Below are 10,632 nucleotides of genomic sequence, written 5' to 3'. Positions count from 1 at the left end.
CTTCGAAGCTTTTTTATTGACTCATTGTTGTTCTCGAGGGTCAGGAGAAACCCCCCATGATCCAGTAAAACCTACATGTCAACCTACTGCTTTGATAGGACCTCACCAACTTTCTCTAGATTACAGCATAGAGACCCAATCAGTTAATCTAAAAACAAAATACAATTACAAGTACATCATGGTGGGAGGTGGCATCGCGGACTGTCCACCAGCAATTATTATTATAGAAGTATAGAGTGAGGAAGAACAAAGAGAGACGATTATACGAAGACAAATTATCAGAGAAGTGTAGAGTGAGGAAGAACTAAGAGAGAGTCGAAGAGAGATTATTGGGTAATTCGCTGAAAGTGTGGGATTCGGTTACAAAATTAAAAGGCAACAATCAAGGGAGACTCACTTAAAACTAATTTTTATATAATTGATAAATTATATATGACCATATAATTAGTTAAAACTTGATTAAGAAGGATAAATAAGTTTCATATCTAGATGTTTGTGGTTAGAGTATTACTCGTGTACTTGAAGAGACCAATTTGCACAAACGAATGTATTAAACATAACTCATTTATTACTCTCATTTTATACCTAAAATAGGAAGGGGAAAAACATAATCATCCATTCATTCGAAGGACAAGAGAAAAAGAAAATCCATTCATTCAATCAGGGATCAAACAACCCATTTTACGCAGACAATAAATACGCATTCTTGCCACTGCACATAAAGGTCATGTGCCATGGGCAACAATATTGCGAGCCTCCTGCTTGAACAAAAAGATATTGAAACCTTTTTGATTAAATCAATAGAAACTATGAAGGGGTAAATCTTAGTTAAACATAATAAACTCCAGATCTACAAACTAATCGGAAGATAATGCATAAGATGAGATAGAAGTAGTCGATCTTATTGATACTTTTCATTTTGTCTCCCATTAACCAATGGAGGAAACCATTTTACATATTATCTTAGAGATTTCTTTTTTCTTCCTTCTACTATGAAGGTTACAGAGGAGAGGAAAGAGAGATAGAGAAAGACCCTTTTACCCTTGCCATGACTTTGGCGTGCCAAAGGCAGTGAGGTTTCGTGGTTGCGGAAAATGCTCTGCTCTTGTTGTTGTGTTGAGTGCCTTAAAAGAGGGGTTAGATTGACTTAATTGCCTTTTTACCCAGTGACAGAAATGCGATCGTGACCGCCCTGGTCGGAGTGGTCAGATTTTGACCAATACAGTTAGTCCCTACGTTCGTCGGGATCGTGCCTCATTGGGGCCGGCGGACGGATCACATATGCGACGTAGTCGAGAGGAAATCTAACTATCTACCCATTAGGTATGGTCCTTAGGCTCAAGTGAGGTAATGACGCCCTTTCGATATCTTTGGGCTGTTACAACTATTTCGGAACTGAAAAGTCGTTTGGATTAAAATGTTGTTCGTGGTTGCCACCATTATGACACACATTCCCAGGAAATTAAAACATTTCGTGCCCTATCAGATTCAATTGGCGATTCTTGGGTTTCATGCTTGGGGATTTATATCTCTTATAAATAGAAGGAATGCATCATTCGATTAACAGACTTCATTGCCCTTTACTTGAAAGAACTTTGCGAATATTCTTTCTTCCTGATACTTTGAGTTTTTAATTGTCCCCAGTTAACCGAAAACTTTCATCCTCCCTTTTCTTTATCTTTTTGCTTTACCAAATTGACACAATGGCTGGTGATTCTTCTCACACTGACCTCCCTGTCACAATTCCGGCGCCGGAAAGTGATGTTCTGGCCACCGGAGGAGCAGAAGTGGTAGAGGATAAGGAGGTCCCGTCGGTAGCCAAGATCTTTCCTCGCCCCGGGAAAGCATGCACCGACTTCTACAGTCCCGCCAGGGAAGAGTCGGAACCTGTTCACTCTGTTATAAATGAGAAGTGGATCGCAGAATTGAAGGCTATGTGGGGAATTCCTCACTACATCAAAATATTGCCGGTGGTAGGGGACGATATAGTTCATTTTGATTGCCTAGGGTACTGCGTGTTCTACGCCTACCCCTTTCTTGTTGGATACACGCTTCCTCTCCCTCTCCAGGTGGTAGATTTCTGCCGCTTTTATGAGGTATGCCCTACTCAACTTTCATCGTACCTGTATAAACTGTTCCTTATATTGAGCAAGTTTGCGGTGCTCACCGATCGTGTGATCACTTTGGGGCACATGCTCAATATCTTTCCCCTCAACTCATTCGAGGCACGATGATTCACATGCGCCATCGAGGGTCGAAGAGTCTGGTGGTGAAGATGGACTACGAGGCTAACCGTCACTTCTACGAGAATTACTTCTATGTGCGGACCGAGCACATTATGGAGGACCCTACAGGGTTCCCTGAAAATTGGAACTTTGCACGTAAGTTTCTATACTTTTAGTCGGAGAGATGTCCAAACGCTTTCCGTTGTACTAAACCCTGTTATGTTTTTATAGCTGCAAAACTACCCCTCCACCTGTTGAAAGTATCCGCGAGTGGGTAAGTGCCATCCTTCCTCATATGGCGGGTGCGCACATGGTCGACCTTTTATGAAAAATATGGACGCATGCCCCTTATAGGTGAGATTTCATTTCTGTTCGCTATTTTTCCCTTTTCTCTTTTTACTTGGTTTCTTATGTGCTATTCGTCGATGTCAGGGAGAGTGAGGAGAGTGAGGGCTCCTCCATTAACTTTTTGTCAGCCTGCATCGTCTGCTCGCCCTACTACAATGTCTACTGCTCGACCTTTGTCGAGGGCTGCTTCAGTTGAGTCTACGGGTGTGGTTAAACCTACGGAGGCCACCACTCAAACTGGGGCTCCGACCCGTGTCACATATCCTACAGGTGAATATTCCCTTGCCGAGGAAGGAAAGGGATCGTCCAAAAGGCGGTGAGTGGAGTCCAGGACAATACATCCGGCTGTAATACATCTGGAAGAAGACTCTCCCTTGACAGGATCTGGGGCGGGGGTTGATACTATTCCGCCCGTAGAGATAGAACCAGCCGTTGTATCTGCCTTGTCGACGGAGATTCCTACTACGGTCGGTGATCAGCAACCTGCTGCGATTGGGGGTTGGATTTCTGAGGCTGCTATTGTTGTTTCGGATGGGCCTTCATCCTCGATACATGGTCGTGCTTCCTCCCCGGCTTCTGAAAGGGGAAAGAACGTTGTGGTCGATGACTATGAATTCGAGTCGGACCTCGATACCGATGATGTTAGGATGTTTGAAGAGGGTCTTACCCACTCGGTGGTTCATGCGAGAGGCCCATCCCATATTCTTGAGATCCCCTCAGATATTAATCTCTTGGGGGACACGGAGTATCTAGTGCCACAGTTCAACCTTTTGTGTTCTACTGCCGAGAATGAGGCCCTTCAGAATGTTCCTAATATCAACTTGATGCATGAAGTGGCCGCTATGGGCCTGAAGGTACATTCCGCCTTTCTTTCATGTTTCTTTTATTTTTCTGGATGATACGGTCTTGACCCATCTTTTCATTTTTCAGACGTACATGTTGGAGATTGAGAGCGCTCGTAGGACTGACACTCGGACTAAGATTTTCCTGAAGGCATTGGAGAAATATCGGCACTATCGCAATAAGTGTCGTAAGATGCACGAGCGGCTGAAGGAGAATCTTGGTGCTCGATCCCTTGGCGAGAAATTGGAGAAGAGGGACCAGTAACTGATGGAGGTCATTCGCAGAAGTAGCGTGCTCGAGGAGCAACTTCGTGCAAAGGACGAAGAGCTTGAGTTAGGCAAAGGGGTTGCCGCAGAGTGTGACTATCTTCAGGGAAAGCTGAGGTCAATGCAGTCTAAGATGGATCAAAACCTTATCTGGGTTGAGGCGATAAGCGTGGAGTGGATGGGAAAATTGGCTGAGTTGGAGAGAAAGGTTGTTGGGTTGGAGAGCATCGAGAGTGCCTAGTCTTTGGCTTCGGCAAGGGCGGCGGCCCTGGAGAACACTATATGCATCCTCCAATCCGAGTAGGAATCAGATAGGGTGACGACCACGCTAATGGAGGCGAGGCTTGAGGAACGCATTAGTGAGATCGACCGGGAAACATCAACCTTGGGAGATCGGGTCGCCGCTCTAGAGGCTGAAAGGAGCAACCGTTGGCTCAAATCGAGTCTTCCTCCGTCGTTGTTCCCTGCCACTTTCACGAGCTTTGGGTTCATGCTAAAGTCCAGCGGGATATATATATAAGAGTTCGTGGGAGGCGGGCAATGTTACCGAGGCTGCATATAAAGGAGCACGGGCAAAGGCGCGAGAGGCTCGTGTTAATTGTGGATATGAGTCCACGACGCCGGAAGCTGATGAGGGCACGGATGACGAGGGAAAACTTCTTGGAGATGGTGGTGAAGAGGGTGGCGATGATGACGCCGAGTGAAAGAATTGTTGTCTTTATCTATTTTTTGTCTTTTTTTTGTTGTTGTCGTTTTTCTCCTTTTTTAGACTATTGGTTCAAGCCGCATGTAATCTGCGACTGTCTGCGTAGTGACTTTGTATAAATAGGAATTTTCATTGTTATATGCCCTATACTTTCTCTCTGTTTTGGTTTTCATGACTTTAGTGCGAAGTAGATTCCCGCATGATGAGTTTTATATTCTTTGGGAATTTAGTGCCATTCGGATTGAATGGGATCTTGATGATATCTTTCGTTGGCGGGACAGTGTTTTCGAATATGTGTCGAGATGCTATCCCATCATAGCCCGAATGATATCGAACTCTTTTTTTTATAACGACCTTAGCCATAGGGATGTTACTTTCGGGCTTATATCGAAGTATTATCCCGTCGTGAGTCCCAATCTTACTTTCCCTTTCTATTTTCTGATGGCCCTTGGCCTTAGGAATATTTCGAACTTTCTCTTCGATAGTGGCTTTTGGCCTCAAGGGTGTGACTTCGAACATTTATCAAAGGATTACCTTGTCATTGTTCGATCGAGGTTGAAATCCTTCTTTTCGGCGAAGGTTCTTGGCCTTATGGGTTTTATTTCGAACTTTCGTCGAAATATTAACCCGTCGTTGTTTGATCAAGGCCGAACACACCTCTTTTGGCAAAGTCCCTTGGCCTTAAGGGTGTTATTTCAAACTTTCATCGAAATATTACCCGTCGTTGTTCGATCGAGTTCGAACTCTTCTTTTTGGCAAAGGCCCTTGGCCTTTAGGGTGTTACTTCGAACTTTTGTCAAAATATTAACCCGTCGTTGTTCGGTCGAGATCAAACTCTTCTTTTTGGCAAAGGCCCTGGCCTTTAGGGTGTTATTTCGAACTTTTGTCAAAATATTAACCCGTCGTTGTTCGGTTGAGATCGAACTCTTCTTTTTGGCAAAGGCCCTTGGCCTTTAGGGTGTTATTTCGAACTTGTCGAAATATTGACCTGTCGTTGTTCGATCGAGGTCGAACACACCTCTTTTGGCAATGGCCCTTGGCTTTAAGGGTGTTATTTTGAATTTTCGTCGAAATATTAACCCATCATCGTTCGATCGAGGTTGAACTCTTCTTTTTGGCGAAGGCCCTTGGCCTTTAGGGTGTTATTTTGAATTTTCGTCGAAATATTAACTCGGCGTCGTTCAATCAAGATCGAACTCTTCTTTTTGGCGAAGGCCCTTGGCCTTTAGGGTGTTATTTGGAACTTTCATCGAAATATTAACCCGTCATTATTCGATCGAGGTTGAACTCTTATTTTTGGCGAAGGCCCTTGGCCTTTAGGGTGTTATTTCAAACTTGTCAAAATAATGACCCGTCGTTGTTCGATCGAGGTCGAACACACCTCTTTTGGCGAAGGCCTTTGACTTAAGGGTGTTATTTCGAACTTTCGTCGAAATATTAACCCGTCATCGTTCGATCGAGGTCAAACTCTTCTTTTTGGCGAAGGCCCTTGGCCTTTAGGGTGTTATTTTGAACTTTCGTCGAAATATTAACCCATCATCTTTCAATCGAGGTCGAACTCTTCTTTTTGGCTAAGGCTCTTGGCCTTTAGGGTGTTATTTCGAACTTTCATCGAAATATTAACCCGTCGTCGTTCGATCGAGGTTGAACTCTTCTTTTTGGTTCCTTGGTCTTTAGGGTGTTATTTCAAACTTATCAAAATATTGACCCGTCGTTGTTCGATCGAGGTCGAACACACCTCTTTTGGCGAAGGCCCTTATCCTTAAGGGTGTTATTTCGAACTTTTATTAACCCGTCGTCGTTCGATCGAGGTCAAACTCTTCTTTTTGGTGAAGTCCCTTGGCCTTTAGGGTGTTATTTCAAACTTTCATCGAAATATTAAACCGTCGTCGTTCTATCGAGGTCGAACTCTTCTTTTTGGTAAGTCCATTGGCCTTTAGGGTGTTATTTTGAACTTGTCGAAATATTGACCCGTCGTTGTTCGATTGAGGTCGAACACACCTCTTTTGGCGAAGGCCCTTGGCCTTAAGGGTGTTATTTCAAACTTTCATCGAAATATTAACCCGTCGTCGTTCGATCGAGGTTGAACTCTTCTTTTTGGTTCCTTGGTCTTTAAGGTGTTATTTCGAACTTATCAAAATATTGACTCATCCTTGTTCGATCGAGGTCGAACACACCTCTTTTGGCGAAGGCCCTTGACTTAAGGGTGTTATTTCGAACTTTCGTCGAAATATTAACCCGTCATCGTTCGATCGAGGTCAAACTCTTCTTTTTGGCGAAGGCCCTTGGCCTTTAGGGTGTTATTTTGAACTTTCGTCGAAATATTAACCCATAATCTTTCAATCGAGGTTGAACTCTTCTTTTTGGCTAAGGCTCTTGGCCTTTAAGGTGTTATTTCGAACTTGTCAAAATATTGACCCGTCGTTGTTCGATCGAGGTCAAACAAGCCTCTTTTTGCGAAGGACCTTGGCCTTAAGGGTGTTATTTCGAACTTTCATCGAATTATTAACTCATCGTCGTTCGATCAAGGTTGAACTCTTCTTTTTTGCGAAATCCCTTGGCCTTTAGGGTGTTATTTCAAACTTGTCAAAATATTGACCCGTCATTAGTCCCAATTTTTTGGAGAACCAGGTATCCTCTGGGGGAGTCCCAGTTCCGCTCGACCTCTAAGCTTCTTGGGTGAGTCCCAGTTCGCTTGATTTTGTTTGCATCAGAGAGTGTAATGTTGGAGAGTATGAAACGTTGCTATTTTGCTCACATTCGTTTTGTGCATACATTGGAGTTTCCTTGTCTAATCTTTCCGCTTTCCAGTCTGGAGATGTCATTGGTGGGCAGGACGATGAATTATTCTTTGAACTTGGGGATGTATTCCTCGTCAACTCGGTCCCTAAGTTCCCGGGAAAACCCTATTGGGGAAACTCCTAGGTGAGGGAGAAAGAGCACATCTTAAGGGGCGTCATTTTCTAGAAGTTGGATTGTCAGGTGGGCGATATTTCGGTCTTTTTGTAGTAATTTTCCATTCTTCGATTGAGATGTTTCTTTGCTCCCTCACCCGCGCGGCGCTTGTGTTCCTGTTTAAGCAAAGAGTAGAAGGTGAGTCAAAATGATACTTTCATTACCCCCATCCGATGATTCGGTGAATGAGGGTGGATTTATAACGTCACTCGCTTTGCCTGGCGTTTCAACGGTTGATGGGGAGATGGTTTCTAAATTCGGTAACCTTATTCGGCTTTCTTTCCCCTTCTATGTTGTGCTTTTGCCCTGCGTGGGTTGGGTTTTTCCTTAGCGCTCTTTTCGGTGGGTAATCATGTTTTCAGTTTTTGATCTGGAGGAGACTAGGAAATTTCACTAAGAAATCCCACATACGGTGCCAAATTGTTTGACCAAAAAGATATTGAAACATTTTCGATTAAATCAATAGAAACTATGAAGGGGTAAATCTTAGTTAAACATAATAAACTCCAGATCTACAAACTAATCAGAAGATAATGCATAAGATGAGATAGAAGTAATCGATATTATTGATACTTTTCATTTTGTCTCCATTAATCAATGGAGTAAACCATTTTACATATTCTTTTTTCTTCCTTCTACTATGAAAGTTACAGAGGAGAGGAAAGAGAGAGAAGCCCCCCTTTTCTAGAAGATTTTTCCCCCTATATATAGTTAGGGAATCTTTACTATGTGCTTGATTTGATATACTTTCATGCTACGTCCGCCTCCGTCGTTCCCTGAGCATTGTTTTTTGACTTGGCGGGTATGATGTGTACTGGATTTGAAATAAACCATATCGGCTTTCATTGCTTCACCATTTGGATAGGATGTCGGCTGGATCGACCGTTGTAGTCAGATTTTGACCAATACACCGCCCAAATTTGTTCGCGGGCATTCGCTTCATCGGATCATTATCACCTTTGTTGTACCGCAATTCTTGGCATTCCTCATGGAAAGATCCTTTCTTGAGAAGAGAGTCTAGTTGAAAGAAAACACTTCAAAGTGACGATTTCAATTGTTTTTGATTAATTTATCATCTTCTGGGACCATCATAACCCGGAATAAAATGCATCACTAATATTTTTAGCAGAATCATCCGGCCAAGTTAAGGTGGGTTGTTTCAAAAAATTGAAGAAGGGATCATGCAAAAATGTTAAGATTAATGTTTTTAACCAAACACCAAGGAATAATGTTCTTTTTTTTTACAAAAACTAAAAGCTACACTCAAAACTAACTCTTTCGCTTTTGTAAAAATTAAAAAAAAAAAATTCTCCCTTTCGTGTTTGGTTTAGAATTTTTCTTGGAAAAAATTACTATAAAAATAATTTTCAGAATACTCTTCTTCAAAAATTTCAAACAGATGCTACCAACCACTGGTTTAATCAAGCATCAGTCAAAGCCCATTATGATGCAAGCCCTTCCTTTTAACCACTCACAGATCCATTACTCACCATCTGCTTCCAATGAAACCGTCAATTCTGTCGTTATCGTCGTTGTCGTTGCTGCCGCTATCTTCATCATCGACATTTTCATCATCGTCAACGTCTTTGCCGTCATTTTCATCAGACGATAAAGGCACAAGCCAACAACTTCCATGTAAATGCCCATTCACACAAACAAAATACTCCAATCCATTTTCCAGCGTACCAAGCCGTCGCGCCGCGCTCTTAGGGACGAGCCGGGCCGCTGTCATGCTCCAAACTCAGGCCCCACAGAACGGACACCTTACTCCCTCTTCAAGCTCCACTTGTTTACTAATCAAACACGCCCTCGTCTTTGACTTCATAAATCCCCCAAATACCCCTCTGAAAATCCCCAAATAATCATCCATACCCCTAATTTTATGCTCACATAAGGGATCGCTCACATACAACAGATCCGTTCTGCATCTCTTCACCAAAAGGCTCCGACCCGACGTCTTCGAAAATCTGGACGATTCCACAAAATGACCCGGAGATGCCCCACCTGTTTGGAAATGTCGGGTTGAATTGCACCCGTAACAGAAAAACAGCAATTTCGCCATAGCGTCCCATCCAACTCCTATCCGACCATTCGGCGCACCGTCCATTAACGATGCTATCATGCGGGGAGCGCGATATAGGCACAGCTCCTTCCATAATAGCCTTTTCGCAAGTGCTCGAAGCTTCCGATTAACCGACGCCGTTTGACACAGAGCATGAATATCCCAATTCATGGAGGCAAATATCGCACCGAGAATTATCTCATTGTGAATTGCCGAGTCATCAACTGACTCAGTCAACGACTCGCCAGCTCCGTGCGGATTTAGCCTCCGTCTTTGACTCGGACTTTGACTCATTTTTTTTTTCCGACGAGAATTTACGTAGTCCGATTCCTTGCCTTCAAAAACTTGTATTTTTCGCGCCTATATAAATCGTGACATCTAGAAACACATGGTCGGACACGTGTAGCACTAGGAGTAGATAATTAACTGTCACCATGATTCCTATAAAAAAATTGGGTACGTGGTTTCTCTCATTGGTGGGCAATGAAAATGGGGATTGATTTGATGTGTTACAGAATCTAGGACAACATATGCGTTTTGTAAGAATATGCCGATCTCTCGACACGTGTCCTTACAAAAGTATCTTGTTTTTCGTTGCTCGAAAAATCTTAGCAAGTACGTGGCAGGATTTTGGAAGTGGTAAGATCATTAGTGCCTGAAACGCTGATATATCTGAGGTTTAACAAAAGATTTGGTCACAAGTCTTTTTAATCTAAGACGTACACGTATATAATATGATTTAATTAGTGTTTGAATTGATTATGGTACAAATTAAAGTTGGCATGTCTGTTTGTTTATTCGTAGTCACACCAATTTGATTATAGTATATGCATTTTGTAGGGTACCATGTAGATGAAGTCATCTTTTGCACTTAGCAAAATACATAAACGGTCCTTTCAAGTTGTCCTCAACGATCATTTGAACACCTCAACTGAAACCATTTCTAGCTAGACATTTCAAGTGACTGTGAAGTAAATCAAATAGACACTTCACAGTGACATGACAAGTTACGTGTATTTTATTTGCGTTTGGGCGCGTGAGGTTTTATCATACTTTTTTTTAGTTTTAGAATTAAATTAAATTTTGTTTTGAAAGTGGGTCCCACATTATTATTTTTTTCTCACTCAAAAATCTGCGAGCAATAATATTAGACATTTTTCACCCAAATTTCATATGAACCTTCCTCGCCCCCAACATAAGTAGCTCCACTACCTTAAGCTACCACCG

The 10,632-nt window shown here is 42.6% G+C and overlaps 1 pseudogene; it reads right to left on the bottom strand.

Moving 5' to 3' along the window:
• Positions 1-7,941: 7,941 nt before the first annotated feature.
• Positions 7,942-10,067, bottom strand: LOC107765420 (EID1-like F-box protein 3; annotated as a pseudogene).
• Positions 10,068-10,632: the final 565 nt, after the last annotated feature.

Source organism: Nicotiana tabacum, chromosome 22 (genome assembly GCF_000715075.1).
Source record: "Nicotiana tabacum cultivar K326 chromosome 22, ASM71507v2, whole genome shotgun sequence".
Lineage (NCBI taxonomy): Eukaryota > Viridiplantae > Streptophyta > Magnoliopsida > Solanales > Solanaceae > Nicotiana > Nicotiana tabacum.
This window is presented reverse-complemented; position numbering and strand designations above follow the sequence as displayed.